Source organism: Camelus ferus, chromosome 17 (genome assembly GCF_009834535.1).
Source record: "Camelus ferus isolate YT-003-E chromosome 17, BCGSAC_Cfer_1.0, whole genome shotgun sequence".
Lineage (NCBI taxonomy): Eukaryota > Metazoa > Chordata > Mammalia > Artiodactyla > Camelidae > Camelus > Camelus ferus.
In genome coordinates, this window is record NC_045712.1 from 39,014,938 (window position 1) to 39,034,584 (window position 19,647).

General features: G+C 38.6%; 1 protein-coding gene and 1 long non-coding RNA gene across 11 annotated transcripts in view; both read left to right on the forward strand.

Annotated features, from left to right (window-relative positions):
- ANO10 (anoctamin 10) overlaps positions 1–19,647 on the forward strand; it is a 221,949-nt gene that overhangs the window by 90,282 nt on the left and 112,020 nt on the right. The gene's annotated exons all lie outside the window — the stretch shown is intronic.
- LOC116657246 lies at positions 5,391–18,698 on the forward strand. The gene is made up of 2 exons (XR_004312316.1): positions 5,391–5,431; positions 18,322–18,698. It is a non-coding gene; the product is annotated as an uncharacterized LOC116657246 (long non-coding RNA).

Here is a 19,647-nt window from a genome sequence, read left to right on the forward strand (position 1 = left end):
ATTCATACATGTAAGGCCTCAGGACTTAGGGCTGCCCAGAGGAAATGGCACTGTGAACTTACGTATTTCCAGTCATGGCTAAAGAAATATATTCTGCTTTGCTCTATTTGCTCTTTTAACATATTTGATAGGAATTATGATAGGTGCTATATGTAGAATCTGTGTTTTGGAGAATGATTTTAGACAGCAGTGAGTAGGAAGGGAAAGAGAAAGTCTTTGGCAGATAAAAAAGTAGGTCTGTTTTGAATTTTGTGAACTGAACAGGCTTTCTGGAGAGCTATTTATTTTCAAGGCTGATTTATTACCTGTGGAAGTAAGAGAACAAAACAGAGGTACCTCAGACAGGGGATGGCCAGCTGGCCAGGCTCACAGTGGATCTTCTCGATTTAGGACACGGCCCTTAACTTTGCAGCTCTCGGAACTTATCTTTGCCAGCACTTCCAGAGCTAATTAGGCTTTTGTGACTGACTTACACTTAAAAATAATGAGACTCAGAGAGGACTGACCGGAATACTGGGTAGTTAATTTACCATAAGGCGACTTTTCCAGTGCTTCTGGCAGTCGGTGATAAAGTAAAAGTGGAATTGGTTATTTGCAGATTTCTTGGTAAGTTTAGAAGCAGAGCAAGAGGAATGTAATAGTCTTGAGAGATGCAGAAAACTTGAAAACCATCCCTTCCCTCAAACGAAGCAGAGCTCTGTCATGCGCCAGATTTTAGTGTCCATCACCAGCCTCTGAGCAATGCTGGATGAATTCAATACTGCCTGCTTCTCAATTTTGCCTTCACTTTCTCTAGACTTCTTGTTGACCCAGTCTTCCTGTATATTCCCATTGATGACTTTTGTATTGGTGTATTGTATTGATTGCTTTTGTCTTGGCCACTGTTTTGTTTTGTATTGGTGATATCTTAATCAGATACCCAGGGCCTGGTTCTTCTCACTTAATACAGGAGATTTCCTGGCCTACAAGACTGCTCTGCAGATGGCTAACTTCACATGTGGCCAGCTGATTTTTCTAGTCTACTCCTCATGGATTCACTTAATCTGCAAGTTCTATGGGGCACTTTGTTGTTGCCCCGAAGTTCTGACCCTCATGCCTCCTCTGACATTTTTAGTCTTTCTCTGTAGTATTAAAGCAACTGTTTTACTGTCCTTTTCTAAACTGTTTCCTTAGAGTACAACAGAAATAAGCCTCTATTTAAAATTTTGTAAGGAAAGATCTTGGGTTTTCTACAGAAATGTTGAGTTATTAGCCTATAATTGTGACTGAATTTTCACTTTCTTATGTTTTTAAGCTTTCTATTTTGAAATAATAATTCAAAGGAAGTTGGAAAGCTAGTACAGAGGTCCCATGCACCCCACACCCAGTTTGCCCCAGTGGTTGCATCTTACATAAGTGTAATACGATTGCACAACCGAGAACCTGACTTGGGTACAGTTTGTGTGTAGTTGTCACTTTATCACACGTATATATTCATTTGACCTCCACTCCATGGTCAAGATACATGTCCGTCACCACAAAGATCTCCCTCCTTCTACTCCTTTATAGCCACACCTATCCCTCAACTCACCATTTCTAACCCTTGACAACCACAAATTTGTTCTCCATCTCTATAATTTTTATCATTTTGAGAATGTTGTATAAATGGAAACACAGTATGTAAACTTTTCTTTTGTAATTCTTGTCATGAAGTGAGTTGTGTCTCCACAGAAGATATGTTGAAGTCCTAACCTCCAGTGCCTTAGAATGTGATCTTATTTGGAAATGGAGTGGTTGCAGATGTGATTAAAGTGAGGTCATACTGGAGTGGAGTAGACCCTTAGTCCAATATGACCATCATCCTCACGAGACAAGAAGAGACACTCAGAAACACTGGAGAGAAGGCCATGTGATGAGGTGGGGCAGAAACTGAGGTGCTTTAGCTGCCAGCCAGGGAGCACCACAGACTGACAACCACCACCAGAACCCAGGAAGCACCAGGGAAGGATTCCCCACTATAGGTTTCAGAGGGAACAGGGCCTTCTGAGGCCATGATTTCAGACTTCTAGTCTCCAGATGGCGTGACAATACATTTCTGTTGTTTTAAGCCATCTAGTTCATGATTCTGTGTCACTAGAAAACTAGTACAATATCCTTTGTGTTTGAAGAACTTCCTTTAGCCAATTCCTTTAGTCCGCTAGAGACAAATTCTCCTAGCTTTTCTTTATCTGATAACTTCTTTTCCTTCTTGAAGGATAGTTTCACTAGATACAGAATTTGTGGATTACAATTCTTTTCTTTCAGCACTTGAAAAATATTTTGGCACTTCCTTCTAGTCTCCAAGGTTTTAGATAAGAAATCTCTCATTCAAACTGGTGGTCTCCTGTAGGTACTGTGTCCTTTTTTCTGACTGGTTTTTTCTTTATTTTTAGGTTTCAGAAGTTTAATTATGATGAGTCTTGGTATGGACTTGTTTATTTATTGTTTGTTTGGGGTTTGCTTAACTTCTTAGAGCTATAGGTTTATTTCACCAAACTGGGGAAATTTTCAGCTGGTATTTCTTCAAATACTCTTTCTTTCTTCTTTCTTTTTCTTTCTTCTCTGCATCTGCGATTCTGATGATCTGAGTGTTGGGGTTTTTGTGTTTTCCCACAGGTCTCTAAGGCTCCATCTAGTTTTTTTCCAGTCTGTTTTCTTTCTGTTCACGTTGGGTGAATTCTATAATTGTGTTGATGTTCCTCACATTCACTGATTCTGTCCTCTGTCATTTACACTCTACTATTGAGCCCATCCACTGAGTTTTTTTAAGTTTCTGTTATTATATTTTTCAGTTCTGTAAGTTCCATTTGGTTCTATTTATAACTTTTTTCCCCTGAGATTTTCTGTTTTTCCATTTGTTTCAAGAGGATTCGTACTTGATTGCAGAAGCATTTTCACAATGATTTGTCTCAGCTCAGGCTACTGTAACAGAATTCTGTAGCCTGAGTGGCCTAAATAAGACGTATTTCTCACAGTTCTGAAGTCTGGGAAGTCCAAGGTCAAGGTGCTGGATAAATGTAGTTCTTGTAAGGACCATCTTCTTGGCACACAGCTGGCTGCCTCCTTGCTGTCTGGTGTCTTTGTTTATAAGGTCACTAATCCCGTAATGAGGGTCTGCCTTCTTGACCTCATCTCAACCTAAGTACCTTCCGCAGGCCCCACCTCCTCATACCATCCCACTGGAGGTCAGGACTTACAGATACGAATTTGGGGGAGACACAAGCCTTTTGTCTATACAAGGCTGCTTTAAAATCCTTGGATGATTCCAACATCTGACCTACCTCAGTGCTTTTGTCTGTTGATTATACCTTCTCAAGTCAGGTTGAGATTTTCCTGGTTCTTGACATGAAGACTCTGATTTTTGATTGAAACATGGATGTGTTGGGTATTATGTTATGACTCTCTGGATCTTATCTAAATGTTATGTTTTAGCAGTTTGTGAGGGTGAGGGATGGAGTGTTCCTGCCGGTTGGGGTGGAAGTCCAGGTTCCCCACGTGGATTCCATTGTCACCTGAGGTGGGGGTCCTAGTTACTGATGGACAGCGATGGGCGTTCTGGCCCCCCACTAGGCCTCCACTGACACCTCTCTTGCTGGGAGGGGTGCACACAACTCTTTACTGCTTCTCAGATGGCCTCCATTGACACTGTGATGGGGAATGTCCTCTGTACTCTTGGGTGGGGGTGGGTGTCCTGACTCTCCACTAGGTTCCCTGTGACAACACTCCGGTGGAAGGGAGAAAAGGAACCTTGTCACTGCCAGGTAAGGGTGTAAGTCCAAGTTCTACGTGTGGTCTCCACTAGCAAGGTTGTTGGTGAGGGGTAAGGTAAGGGGGCGGGGATACTTGTTAACCTTCAGGGGGACTGGAAGACTGGACTCCCTGCTTGGCCTTCTCTGGTAAGGTTAGGCCCCTTGTTACAGGCTGGCAAGGGTGTAAGTCTAGGCTCTCCCCCAGGAATTTGCTGGTCCGGGTCGGGGTGGGGCCACAGTATTTCTCTGGTATTGGGCTGTGTCAGTGTTTCTTGTCTGAGCATTTTCTTTCTAGCTCCATTGCCCCTTTCCTGGTCCTTTGGCTAGAGAGAGCGGGCTTTTCTTGGGGTTTCTTTTTTCTTTGCGCCCATTTATTTCTGGGGTGTCCGCTTCCTCAGCATGTAGTCTTGGATACACGAGGTAAAGAGAAAACCCTTGAAACTCACTGCCATTTTGTTCCTTAGGTCCTGGGGTCCCTAGTCAGTCTGCCCTCCTCTTTCTCCCTTTCAGCCGCCTCTTATCTTTACTTTATATGTAATGTCTGTGATTTTTAGTTGTACTTAGCAGGAGGAGGAGTGAAAAGTGCTTCTATTCCATCTTTCCAGAAGCAGAAGCCCCACTCACTTTCTTGGTTATTAACCTTTCTTTCCCCTCTTCAGCTTAGGACCTTTGCACACATGAAGTCCCCTCTTTGGGCCCGAATAACACACCTTTATTCATTAGGTTCAGCTCAGATGTCACTGGGCTCTCAGGCCTCTCTGGTCCATCTCAGCTCAGTCTCTTCTGTTGATCTCATGAAGCCCTGTTTCTTCTCCTCCATGGCGTTTATCCCACTTACATGCCTTGCACTTCCTTGTAGGTTTGTTTATTTGTTGGTCTCTCCTGTGCAGTCTTTTATCGTCCTCCTTTGGTGAAATCTGTGGTATCTGTAACCTGTTTTGGAAAGTCCTGGATGTGACTTAATCCTGATTTCCCAGAACGGTTAAAGACATTTTCTTCCATGCTGGTGGAGACGTCTCACTCCTAATCCTGACCCCATTTGAACCTACTCCTAGGATGTAAGTTAGGGGTCCCTGGAGCCCAGAAGAATAGGAGACAAGGGCAGCCATGGGCTCATTTAGTCAGTCATGACATTCAAGAAAGGTGTTTTTCAGCTTACAGTTAATCCGCATAAGCCAAAATGCTAGTAGGGTTTTAGGCTATTCTATACTTTTTAGATTTACACCTGTAAACAAGAAATATTTCCTTTGGTTACTAAGGCTAAATCCTTATAAGTGATTATTTTTGGTGTGTGCTTGTTTTTTAATGCAGAGATCACTGTGATGTTATCAATATTTATTAACGTGGAGATCATTACTAATATGGCGATGACCCAGAGTAAGTCAGAGGGCGAGGGGTGCCAGGAGGTTGTGCCAACTAAATGTGTGCTGCTCTTCCAGTTTCTTTTCTTGTTGTGGTAAAGGATACATAACATAAATTTACCATTTTAACCTCTTTTTAAGTTTTTAATTGTAAAAAATGCATAATGTGAAACTTTTCTACTTTCCCCAACTGAAACGCTGTACCCATGAAACACTAACTCCCTGGTCCTCCCCTCCTCCAGCCCGTGGTCGCCACCACTCTGCTTTCTGTCTCTGTGAATGGGATTACCCTAGAAACCTCATGTAAGTGGAATCATGCAATATTTGCCCTTTTGTGTCTGGTTTATTTCTCTCAGCATAATGTCTTCAAGGTTCACTTATGTTGTAGTTTGCATCAGTAGAAAAATTCCAAGACTGAATGATACGCATATGTGTCTGTATATCACATTTTATTCATCCGTTCATCCATCAATGGATACAGTGGATACACGGCTGCTCCCCTCTTTCGCCTGTTAATGAGTAATGCTGCTATGAACATGGATGTGCAAATATCTGTTTGAGTCTCTGCTTCTGACTAGACAGACATAAACAGAGTTGTTGGATTGTATGGTATTTCTCTGTTTAATTTTGGGAGGAAATCTTCACCCTGTTTGCCAGAGCATCTGCACTGCACCACTTTACATTCTCACCCAGCAACGCACGGGGTTGCAGTGTCTCCGCACCCTTGCCAGCGCTTGTTATTTTCTGTAGTTTTGATAACAGTCATCCTAATGGGTGTGAGGTAGTTGAGCATCTTTTCATGTGCTTATTGGCCATTTGTATACCTTCTTCAGAGAAATGCCTGTTCAAGTCCTTTGCTCATTTTTAAAATAGCGCTGTTTATTTTTCAGCTGTTGTAGGAGTTCTTTATGTATTCTACATATCAATCTCCTCTTAGACACATGATTTGCAAATACTTTCTCTCATTCTGTGGGATGCCTTTTCACTAGGCTGATACTGTCCTTTGATACACAAAAGTTCACCTTACCTATTTTTTTCTTTTTCTGTTTGCCTTTGCTTTTGGTATCATATCCAGGAAATCATTACCAAATCTAATGTCATGAAGCTTTTTTGCCCTATGTTTTCTTTTAGGTGTTTATAGTTTTAGGTGTTATATTTAGATTTTTGATTCATTTTGAGTTAATTTTTGTATATGTTGTAAAGTAAGGTTCCAAATTCATTCTTTTGCATTTGGATATCCAGTTTTCCCAACATCGTTTGTTGAAGATACCTTTCTCCCAGTGGATGGTCTTGGCACCCATGTCGAAAATCGTTTGATTGTATATGTGAGGGTTTATATCTGGGTTCTTTGTCCTATTCTATTGGTCTATATGTCTGTTTTTTAAAAACCACTTTATTGAGGTATGATTGACATGCAAAAAGCTGTTCATATCTAATGTACACAGCTTGATGAGTTTGGCGATAAGGAATAGCTGTCTTTATGCCAGTACCTCAGTGCTTTGATTGTTGTAGCTTTGTACCAAATTTTGAAATCAGGGTATGTGAGACCCTTAACTTGGTTCTTCTTTTTCAGACTGTTTTGGCTATTTGAGTATGTATTTGTTTTTAACTGCTTTTTATTTTTAAGTAACTATAGCTATTGATTTTCTGATTTTTTAAAAACTATTGGTCAAAAGCTGGGTTGTATTGGCACAGAGAGGTATTAAAATAAATCCTCTTTTTGTACCACAGTGGTATATTTGAAGGTTTATTTGTTTTTATTTTGCTGACTTTCATACATTTGAGAGGACCTTAACTTTGGTTTCTAAATTGAGAGTTTTGTGTGTCAGAACAAAATCAAGCTAAGAGAAAGTGTTGGAAGTAACCAAAAAATTAGTAAGTTAGCTAATTTTATTCTAGTGTTGCTGAGACCTGAGCTGAATGCCATCTGGTCTCGTAATGAATCCAAAAAGTAGAAAGTTTACAAATAAGTTAGAAAATGTAAGGTTTTGGTTTATTACAAGATACATTTTTTAAAATCATACCAAAGTTCTAATTCAGAATGTTATAGAGAGTTCATCAAATCTGTTGATCGAATTAACATTTTTGTTTGTAAGTTTTCTTTTTGATCTGCATATGTGTTTTGAAATAAGGAAGTAAAATCTTAAAATTCTATTTTACTATTTTTTCCTGTAGTTTAGGTGAAGCGTTACTATTTATTGAGTTAAAATAATATTTTGCTAGTAACATATTAAATGAACAGCATGCTGCACTTTCATATATTCATTGATGGCCCATGAAAGAGTAGAAATTTCACTAAATCAAAAGGCCATAGTAAATAAGCCATAAGTATATATAGATTCTTACATAATTTTTAACATCTTCATGGAAAAAAGCAATTTAAGCTATTTTAGGGTTTTTTTTTCCAAATTAAGTAACATCTGAAATACATTTATTTTATAAATTTGTTAAAAAAACAAAGAAGACTTAGAAAACGTAACAGGTTTATAGAGTTAATGTTGAGAATTACTATTCTCGTATTTAAATTGAAGGTGAATCGATCATTTCAGTAGCTTTCCTGGTTCACATTTTCAAAGCCAGGAAACTTTAATTTCTATCTAAGTTTTTGATTCTTCAGGGATTTTTTTATTAGAAGATTTTTAGGTTTTTGTTTTTTTTTAAAAGGTTGATTGAGTGTGCAACATAAAATCAAAGACAAAAATGATTATTTTATGTTGGTAACTGTCATGTTACAACTTCTGTGTATTTACTGCCATCTAGTGTTGCCTGTAAAATCTAATGACACTTGAACACTACTTTTATTTGTAAAATAGCTGTAGAAATTTATTAAAAACTTAAAGAATAGCCTACCAATATATGAAACCGTATGATGAAATCATATAAACATGCCATTTTGTGGGTTAAAAACAGTCAAATATTGGGAATTTCATAAAGTTGAGCCCCAGGATTAAACCAGTATCTAAATAATTTCTCTTAAATAGTAATCATCACCTTCACTTTTGAGACTAATTTAGTTTACTTCTTTGCTGTAATTTCAAGAAGAGGATCACTATTTTAAATGCAGAATTACACAAAGATCTCCATCTCCGAAAAAATAGAAATGATCTATGATCCTCCAAATATCAGATGTTTGATAATCTTCCATTTTAGTGTCAAATGCATTCCAGTTTTCTTTTAAATTCTAAACTTGGCAAGATGCACCAGACATACTGAATGCTAACAGTTCACCTATTAAAAGCTGTTGTTTTTCTAAGGTGAAAATGGATTAACTTCTCACCTAGAAGTTACACTGCATTTCTAATGGTTAGATCCTGGTGACCAGCAAGCCAGTCAGTACCATTCATATTTAATTGGTAGTTTTAATAGTAGTTTTTTTTTTCCTTAAGGTGAGTTATGTAATTTTTTTTCTAGTGCTGCTTAGAAACAGAATTGATTGTCATCTCCTTGTAATGACCAAAGGTGTCATTTTATGCCCTGACTCACGGGCTTTATTTTTCTATTTTCAAAAAATAGTTTCAGACTTAAAGAAAAGTTGAAAATACAGTGAAGGTAATCCTTATATATCCCTTTATTCAGAGTCACTAATTTTGAACATGTTGCCAGATACGTGCTTGCTCTCTTCCCGTCATCTTGACTGATTCACATTTACATCTGTATTTGTAGCTACATATGGGTATTTCAAACTATGGAGTTTCTATTTCTGCATTGCCTTATTCTCCTAATGTACTATGGCCCTGGACCAGTCAGCTTGTCCTGTAAGCTCATCTCCTTGACTGCTGATTGAGGCCAGTGCAGCTTCCTCTGCAGGGATGCTCTGAGGAGTGGAGTAGGAATGACACACGTGTAACACTTGTCACAAGTGTCTGGCATCGAGCAGGTGCTTCACAAACTGCAGGTCTTGTTACCACTCTTACAAAGCAGGATACAGACAAGATTGTACACGTGAAATGCCACACAGAGCTGGGCACTCGGTCAGGACACAGGGGATGTGAGCTGTGGTTCTAGCCATCTCTGCAGTGGCAGAATGAAGCTTTCATCATTTTTTTTTTTACCTTTATAGCATTATTTGTTAAGCAGGCAGTGTAGCCGCATAGAAGTAGCTTGGGTTGCCAGAGTCAGGAGGTAGATGAATTAGAATTTCAGCTCTTCCTCTTAATCTCTGCACACCTTGGTTTCCTCAGATGTAAAATGAGGGCATTGGTGATGTACGTAAGAAGTGATTACTACCAAAGGTGGAGGTAAAAACCTGCTAACTCCACAGAACCACCCTTGTTAATGAGTTAATCCTTTAGCAGTTGGCTCATATGTCTCCATCAGCTCATTGATGCATTTCCGTGGGCTTGGTTCTCCATGATAACACTGATTTGTTTGTTTGTGCTAAAATTTCTTATTTATATATCAAGAATCTTCTCTTATGTGCCTGTTTCCATCCTGTGATGTGATTCCATTTTTCTTCTCTCTTCCTTCTCTTGTTTCCTCACCTGAGTTCAGCCCATCCTTCACTCATCAAGTCTTGCTGATTCGGACTTCGGAATATCTGTTGAGTCTCTCTTCCCTGTAACATTGGCTTGATTTGTGTTGAGGCTCACACTATTGCTCATCCAGACTTATATTTTTTAACAGCTTTGTTGAGCTGCAAGTCACATACCATACCAGTCACTCATTTCAGGTTATACGGTCCATGGCTCCTACCTAGACTTTTACAGCAGATCCTCACCGGCCTTCTGGTTTTCATGCTTTCTTTCCTCTGCTCCACGCTCTCTACGTCTGGAGTGGTTATTCTGAAATGAAATTCCGATCATACTTCTCCTCTGCTATGGTCCTTACACAAATCTCCATGGCTTACAGAAGAAATGCTCGAGTTGAGTATCAGACTCTTTACAATCTCCTTTCTGCCTTCACTTCTGCTGCTGCCTCATTTCACCCTCGGATAGGCCACAGCCCTGCCTGCAACATGCTGTCAGCATTTACTGAAACTGTACGGCAATCACGTATCTCTTCCACCAGACTGAGCTTCCTGAGAGCGTGGGCAAGAATAAGCCCGTAGTAAATATTCACTAACCGAGAAGCGTCTTTTGAATTACTTTAATTCTTTGTTTTCAAGTGATTCAGCAGTTGCTTGTTAAATGTTTGTTAATGAATGAATGAGTCTATATAGCTGTTTTTTTAGTGAACATATAATTAATGGCAGTTATTTAAGAGTTAATTTCAACTTTATAATTTGTCTTTGCTGCACCTTTGGGAAATATACTAACAAAACCCCTAGGCAAAATACTAAAATTATGTTATTTTTAAGAAAAGGTGACCTGAATTAGGTAGTAGGGTATAGTGGTGAAGAACGTGGGCTCTGTATTCAAATCCTGGGTCCACTTTGACAAGCTGTATGTCTTTGAGTGAATTTAAAGAATTCAGTATGATTGATGTGCAGGTAAACAAATAAATGCACATGGTGTGCTTACCACAGTGCTCGGCAAGATTAAGTATTCAGTATTTTTTACTTATTATTGTTGGAGGAAAAAAATAATCTTTTCTCATAAAAGTCTTTTCACCTGATTGAGAAGTCTGATTAAATTCTGAGATTTCGATTTAAAAACTTGCCTAGAAAGGAACCCGCAACCAACTCTTCATCCTGTCACCACTTCTGGGTGTCAGAAGGTCAGTAAGGTTTTTGACCTTTGGATCCAGGTCCTTTGGGATGAAATTGTTGAACTGGGCTTTTTCCTTCCTCCTTTTGTTTCCTTGATTCCTGTGATCATCTTGGTAATTTCCCGGTGTTTCTGTGGGCTGTCCCGCCTCTTCAGTTTTATCGAACCGAGACATTGCTCTGTGTTCTCTATGGGAATAATTAATGATGGTCAAGGTAAATTCTTTCACTGACTATATATTTATTGGGTACTTACAATAAGCCAGGCATTACCAAGATACAGCCCTGGCTTTAGAAGTGCTCATGGACAGAATCCTCCAAGAAAGGAATCACAGTGCAGTAGCCAACGTCCTTCCTAGCCTTCCCTGGGTGACCGAGCCCTCTCCATCCCCTCCTGACAGAGCTCCGACTGGCAAAGAGCCTCTCAGCCTGTTGGGTGGGGGCCATGGGGAAGACCTCCACTCACTGAATTAAGTGCTCCCCAAGAGGCATTTTGTTCCCAAATCTGTCTGTGTGGTATTCTTGTTACTGTGATTGGCATAATTTAATTAAATGGAATGAAAACTGATGAAATGTGTGTGCTAAAACAGAGAGAGCCGTCGTTTCCGTGAGAACCTTTGGAAAGACTCCATAAAGACAAATTACTATCAGATTGGATAAAGATGAGTCAATTACAAAAGATTAGGGAAAAATCATAAAACTCTGGGCAGCTTCCAGAGTCTGTTTTCGTATTGATTCACAAGTATCTTTAAGTTTTCACTCTTTTTTAAGAAAACAAACCTGGGAATCTGACTTTGTCTTATGGGTGTTATTTATGTACAGAAGACAGTGAGAAACTCCATCACTGGACTCTACTCAAAGGAAAGGCTTTGGCTCTGCATTAAAGAATTTGCAAATTAATCTACGTTTAAATGTTGACTAAAATAAAACATTAAAGTTATGCAGTTTTTAATGATCCCTCATTTTAACTAACTTTTTAAAAAAATTGAAGTGTAGTGTGTTATAATGTGTCAATTTCTGGTGTACAGCACAATGTCCTAGTCATGCATATATATACACATATTCATTTTTATATTCTTTTTCATTAAAGGTTATTACAAGATTCTGAATATAGTTCCCTGAGCTATACAGAAGAAATTTATATTTTTTAATCTATTTTTATATGTAGTGGCTAACATTTGCACATTTCAAACTCCCAAATTTATCCCTTCCCACCCCTTTCCCCCAGTAATCATAAGCGTGTTTACTATGTCTGCGAGTTTCTGTTTTGTAGATGAGTTAATTAGTGTTCTTTCTTTCTTTTTTTATATTCCACATACGAATGATATCATATGGTATTTTTCTTTCTCTTTCTGGCTTACTTCACTTAGAATGACAATCTCTAATTCCATCTGTGTTGTTGCAAATGGCACGATTTTATTCTTTTTCATGGCTGAGTAGTATTCCATTGTATAAATATACATCTGCTTTATCTAGTCATCTTTTGATGGACATTAGGTTGCTTCCATGTCTTGGCTGTTGTAAATAGTGCTGCTGTGAACGTTGGTGTGCATGTATCTTTTCGAATTAGAGTTCCCTCTGGATGTATGCCCAGAAGTGGGATTGCTGGATCATATGGTTTAGTTTTTTGAGGAATCTCCGTACTGTTTTCCATAATGGCTGCACCAAACTACATTCCCACCAGCAGTGTGGGAAGGTTCCCTTTTCTCCATACCCTCTCTAGCATTTATCATTTGTGGACTTTTGAATAATGGCCATTCTGACCAGTGTGAGGTGATACCTCATTGTAGTTTTGATTTGCATTTCTCTGATAGTTTGCAGTATTCAGCATTTTTTCATGTGCCTTTTGGCCATTTGTATGTCTTCATTGTAGAACTGCTTGTTTAGGTCTTCTGCTCATTTTTGGATTGGGTTGTTTGTTTTTTGTCATTAAGTTATATGAGCTGTTTATATATTCTAGAGATTAAACCTTTGTCAGTCAAATCATTTAGCTAACTTTTTGACTAACTTAGGAATTATTGACCCAGGTGAGCCATCTAAAAGAATTCTGTCCTCAGGGAATATGGAATTAGGGCCTGGCTTTTAAGTTTGTCAATTAATGGGAAATATTTGTTTTGTGGAAGGACCCAGTGCCCTCCAAACTGATGGTTAGTTCATAATCTGCTCAAATATGACTTTGTTGATGTCCAATTTTTGCAAATTACTTTGCATTATTTTAAGGTGATAGCAGTGGTTAACCTGTTTCTTATCCTAGAAGGTTTAGGAAAAGGCAAGTCTCACACTTCTGAAGGAGATCAGTTTACACTCAGAATGGAGTTGTTTTCAGAAAAGAATTTTGCAAGGAGTAGGAATTAGGAGACTAATTCTCTCTAAGGAGATCTCGACCCACAGGCAGAGCATTTCAGTAATCATTTTGGATGCCTGTCTTCTTGCTTTTCCCCTCAGTTAAAATATTGCCCTCAAATTCATGTTTGTCAGCATCTAGACCCCACTTATTCCCCCCTTTCCTTCAGCAAAAATTTCCCACATTAACAATACCCAAAACCCAACATGGTATGTTAGTCCTCTCGGTCAGATCTCACTTTGGGAAACCCTTCACTTGTTTTGTTTTGTTTTGTCTTTTTACACTAGAATTCTGTATCAAAGATTGAGGCTTGAATGTCATTTTCAATCATCATAGATATTGATGTATTAGCTAGATTGGGTGTAATGGTATCAATTTGACCAGTTTCTTGTTACTTTGATACATTGCAATTGTTATTCTCTTAGTTTGTTATTATTTCTGTTTTCCTACTTGCCTCTCCCTCTTTAGTCTGTAGTCTAAAAGCTTCAGAGGGGATTTAGTGTGTCATGTAGTCCCCCAAGGGGCTGTGTTATAAAGACAGATTAAATTAGAAACCTGTGTGAGAGTGTTTTTGTAGACTCCAAGGTGCTTATAAATGTAAGATGTTAATGTTACCACTGAATTTCTCCCTAATGAATAAAATGTGTTCCCAATCCTATTATGTTATAAATGTTGCTAAAAATGGATTATTTACAAAGATGTTAAGAACCATGAAAGGAAGGGAAAGAAAGACTTTGAATGTTGATTACTTTCCAAAAAAATTTTTTAATACCTTTTTAAAAATTGAAGTATAGTTGATTTACAGTACTGTTTACTTTCAGGTATACAGCAAAGTGATTCGGTTATACATTATATATATTCTTTTTCAGATTCTTTTCCATTATAGCTTATTATAAGATACTGAATACAGTTCCCTGTGCTATACAATAGGTCCTTATTGTTTATCAATTTTATGTATAGTAGTTTGTATCTGCTAATCCCAAACTCTTGATTTATCCCTCTCCCCTCTTCCCCTTTGGTAACCGTAGTTTGAGAAAACTTTTTATTTTACGTATTTTAGTTAAAAATTCTTCCAGTTGAAGGACTGTAAATGCCATGTTTTGCACATGCATATAGTCATACACAACGTGTGTGTGTGTGTATTTATTTTTATAAGACAGGCTTATTCTGAGCCTGAAGTTCAAGTTTCTCCTCTGGCAGCTTGAGCACAAGGTGGGGGATGAGCTGCAGGATGTGAAGATATGATTATCCTTACGCTGCTGTCAGTGGGCCCCCACTGGGACCATTCCTGCATGTGCAAGTGAGGTTGTAGTGTGTCCATTATCCTCCCCACTTCTGCACTTCACGGCAAAACTAATCGGCACCATTTGTGCTAATAATTAAGTCTGTGATGTGGTCACTGGTGCACAAGGAATTCAGGTTGAGGGAGTATTTCACAGCAGAAAGGTGGTGGGATTTGAGCAGGAAGAATACAATTTATTAATAATTTTTCATGATCTATTGTAGAAAAGGAACCACGAGGAAAAAGGGCAGCTCTCTTTTGGATAATGATCCCCTTCCACCAAGGGTTTAGGAAGGACGTAGGAGCAAGACCATGGGGAGAGCTCATTGCGTTGTCCTGTTAGATTTGTCCTGTAGACTGTTGTAATATGCATCAGGTCTAAATTTGAACATGAAGATGTACTGAGGGTGATTGCTAGGTGAGTGACTACAAAGGTACAGAACAAGGGCATGTTTTGGAGTGATAGGATTGCTCTGTATCCTGATGGTGGTGATGGTTTCACAGTGCAGTGCATTTGTTAAAACTGAAAGAGCTGTACACCAAGATGAGTGGGTTTTACTCTACATAAATTAAAAAATAAAATGTAAAATGTATAAAAATATATTGAAGAGCATGTTCAGGAAGATCTTTTGTGTGTGGCTCAGGATATGTTTACAAGATGAAAGAAGTCATTTTTTTTCCAAAACTAATTATGAGTGAAACAACCTCATACCAATTACTCTAAAACTTGATTTTATATAGCAAGTGGCTCTTTTCAAACTGCAAATAAGATTTTTAATTGAGTTTTTAGAGGTAGTGCTAAAAGGAATAAGTTAAGAGAAGCTGGCGTTTTTGTCTTTTCTGTTTTTGAGCTCTCATGACTTCACCATAAAAGGAGCCACTCACCGTGAGTATTGTTTTGCCGAAGAGAGGACATTAAAGAGGTGAGCCACAGTTCTCAGACGTTTGAGAATTCATTGGTCATGCTTAAGACCAAAAAGGATCAGCTTTTTTATGTTTTTTTGTCTTCAGACTCTGGTTTCTGAATGTGGGTCATGCACAGAAATGCAGTTAATTGTGTGGACAGTCTGTTAAGCCTTTTTTTTTTTTAATTGAAGTACAGGCAATTACAATGTGTCAATTTCAACGTTCACAGCAGCACTATTTAGAACAGCCAAGACATGGAAGCAACCTAAATGTCCATCGACAGATGACTGGATAGAGAAGGTGTGGTATATTTATACAATGGAATACTACTGAGACATGGAAAAGAATAAGCCTTTTAGAGGCACGGGGTATTCTTCATGTGCTTCTAGAACCAGTGGGATTTGTAGGACAAGTCAGAAGCAGCACAGTGGGAACGATTAAGTGCCAGGACCAAGGCTGATGTCAGTTAATTAAAAACCATAACATTTGTATTTGGTAGTTTTTAAATAAGTAATTTCAAGCTAAAAGGAACATTTTTAAACAACTCAGAATATTATATTTACTCCTGAGTTTGACTTTTATGAGGAATGTTTAGTCTATAAAATATCCTAAGCCAAAAAGCTATTTAAAGTTTTACCCTGAAGAATAGTTTTTGAAATATAGAAGACTAAGTTGTATATGACTGTGATCCAGTTGAAAGCTGATTTATCAATTGGGTAACAAATATTTATTGAGTCTTTGTAGTTTTTATGCTTTAAGATAAGGGTCTGTGACTTCTTACATTGGGGCTCCCAAGCCGTGCTTATTCATTCTTCTGGTAGAAAGAGGAGGTTTGTAATCTAAAGTCTTTGGGAAGGGTCCTGTCTCAAGCCCTTATCAACTGGTATCGTAGTTGTTAATTCACACATTAGCTGAGATTAATGGAGTTTGAATTTTCAGGAGTTTTCTCCATGTTGTCTTAGTCCATGTAACACTTACTGTCATTTGTACTTGTCATAGTTTACAGTGTACTCTGTGTGGTCCACATGCTGGGCTGGTTTGAGAACTGTTAGCAGTTTGCAGAAAGATGAGGAGCTCATACCAAAATGCAAATCTACAAGCTGCTTCTTTGAAAGTGTCTAGGTGAGGGGAGAAAATGTCAGCCGAGCCATGAATGTGCTTGTCAACATAGTTGATTTGCCTTTTTGTGCAAGTCCGTCTTTTCTCGTGGACTGGAAGCAGCGCCCTGACCTGCACTGGTTTGCCGCATTGCAGTTCAGTACTTTGTTCCCTCCTTTCTAAGAGTGCCATCGGATTTGGACAATGCTCAGGCTTCTGAGCAGGAGAGGTGCTGTTTTGTTGTTCCCATTCTTGACTCAAGTTGTGGTGCTCCACAGCCCTACTTTGTGGCTCTCCATTTCCAGGTGGACCCTGGGAAAGTGGGTAGGGATGGAGGACTGTCCTGCAGAGAGGTCACCTCTGCCATTTGGCTGTGCACATTGGAGTTTCAGGAGCATGGTTTGGCTCAACGAACTGTACTTTTTAGAGACTATACTGCTTATGACCTCAGCTGTTACCTCAACTATATCGTCTCTTGCGTGCACACGTGCGCACGCACACACACACACACACACACAAGTGAACACAGTTCTGAAAACAGCAGAAGGTATTCAGTTGAGCATTGCAGCCAATGGAAGAAAGAACCAGCTCCAAGCATTCCTTCTAAGCTTTCTTTGTTCTACTCTTATAACTTTTAATCAAGTTCTTGGAGAAGCTGTTCTCTTCTATGTGCACCTTTTGTTTGGACAGTGATAGTTGGCCTCATCTTCCACGTGGCTTGATACCTGATAGTATCTTTTGATGTGGTTCCATTTTGGTTGTTAGCTGGTAGCATGGAAACTACAAAGGTATTTCCTTACAGAAGTAATGATCTTTATGTAAAAATTTTTTGGTATTTATTCTTTGAATAGTAATACATTTATATGACTCAAAACTTGAAAGGTTCAGAAACACAGTGAAAGAAATCCCTCTACCTCTGTCCCAGTCGACACATTCTCTTCCATGGAGGCAGCCAATGTGGTAGGTTTCTTATAGATGCTTCCAGGGATACTTAATGTGCAGATATAGAAATAGGTATACAAGAATAAGGATTCAGGAGCAGAATTTAGTCAGTTTGTTTTACATCTGGTTGTTTAGTAACTAAGAATGCTGTTGGTAATTTTAAAATTTTTTATGTAAAGGAATGTATATGTAAGATGACTCTGATGTTATTGAACTTTAGAATTTATGACTTGAATGGCATTTTACAGAGCAGTTTTGACCTTTTCAGGATAATAGAAGCCCTTGCATCTTGAGTAAATGAAAGGCTGAAGGATAATGACTGGTGTGCTTGTTAGTTCAGGTTTGGATCAGTTTAACCCACAGTTTAGGAAGAGCAAGAACTTATTAATAACAAACATTCTGTCCTTTTTGCCAAGGATAGTACCAGGATTGCACTGGGGCCAAAGCAAAGGAGCAGTCTATGTAGTTTGTGCATTTTTAGTAGTTTTTAAATAAGAATGAATTTCTTTAGATTAGCTCCTAAGGCCAAAGCCCATTTAAACAGGTTATCGTGCAACTATGGGAAAAGAATCTGTTTCAGCAGTCTAGTTCAACAAAAATGTACTGGATTGGAAGTTTTCAAGGGTTTTTCTTTTTTAAAAATAAGCATCATCAATTTTAAGCAAATGTGAACGAGGTATATACCCTTTGACCTAGAAATTCTACCTCATATAATTTATCCTCAGGAGAGAGAGTTTGTGGGTGGGGTGGCTTAGCCTCAGTGATACGTTCTTTGGATGAACTTGCCTTAACCTTCCAGTTTTTCAGCTGCCTATTCACTCTCATTTTCTACTGCACCTCTCTCTCCCTCACCTCTACATACCCCTCCGCTTTCTTCTGCCTTTCACTTCTCATCTGTATGCTCTGAAATGTATTGCCACCTCTTTTCCGCTGACAGCCCCCTGTTTTACACTTCCTTCTTTTCCATTCTTCTCCAGCTGTTTCCCTGAAGCCTTGGGCTGTGTCTTGGGCTGGGAGCAAGCAGATGTATATTAAGCCCCTTCTGGACTGGGGCTCTGGGTTTGGCCAGAGGCCACAAGAGGGAACAGAGAACATCAGTCTTCTGGTGGCACAGGAACAGGTTAGTGAGTTCCTAATCAGAGACCAGCGCCTTTAGAGTAGCGCATGTACTTCATGTGAATTCTTCTTTCCCCGAGGACTGAGAAAGGAACTGAGCATGCGTAAGCTTTACCTTATCACTGTGTTTTTTGAATCCCTGGGTCAGCGATTCCCACATTTTTTGGAGGGATTATTTTGGTGTTTGTTTTACTCTTTTGTGGGAAAAAAAACATTAAAATAATGTGAATTAACTTAATCCTCTTTCATATGACTATAAAGATACAGCACGAGGGATTTTTAGGGTGATGGAACTGATCTGTATCCTGATTATGGTGGTGGTTAAACAAATCTATGCAACATGGGGTTGCAATTTTTAGGAAAGAAAGAATACAATTCTACAAAAACTCTTCCAGAAAAAAAGAGCGTGGCATTACCCTAATACAAAACTGTAACAAAGACATTGCAAGAAAACCAGTACTCTCATGCATATAGCTGCAAAAATCCTTAACAAAATTTTAGTAAGTCAATCCAAAAATATTTGAAAAGGATAATACAACATGACCCAGCTGGATTCATCCTAGATATGCTAGGTTGGTTTTAACATTCCAACACCAATCAATGTAATTTACCATGGTAACAAGCTCCCCCACTAAAAAAAACCCCAACTATACAGTTATCCCAATAGATAGCAGGAAAAGTATTTGACAAAATTCAACACTCATTCATGATAAAAAAAAAATTTCAGCCAAGTAGAAATAGAAGGCAACTTCCCCAATCTGCTAAAGGGCACCCTAAAGTTAGTATCATACTTAACTGTGAAATGCTTAATGCTTTGCCCCTGAGACAGGGAAAAAGGCAGGATGTCCACTGTCACCACTTTTATTCAGCATTGTCCTGGAGGTCCTAGCTAGTGCAATAAGACAGGAGGGGGAAAAAGGCATACTAACTGGAAAAAAATAAAAATTTCTATTCACAGACAACATGGTCATCTATGTCAAAAATCCTAAGAATTCTACAAAAGAGGTACTATCTAAACTTATTAGTGCAAGATTGTGGGATACAAGATCAAAACACTTATTTTATTTCAATATACTACCAAAGATAAATTTGAAATTGTTAATTAAGAACAATTCCATTTACAATAGCACAAAGAAATGAAGTACTTAGGAATAAACTGAAAAAAAACATGCACAAGACATGTAGAC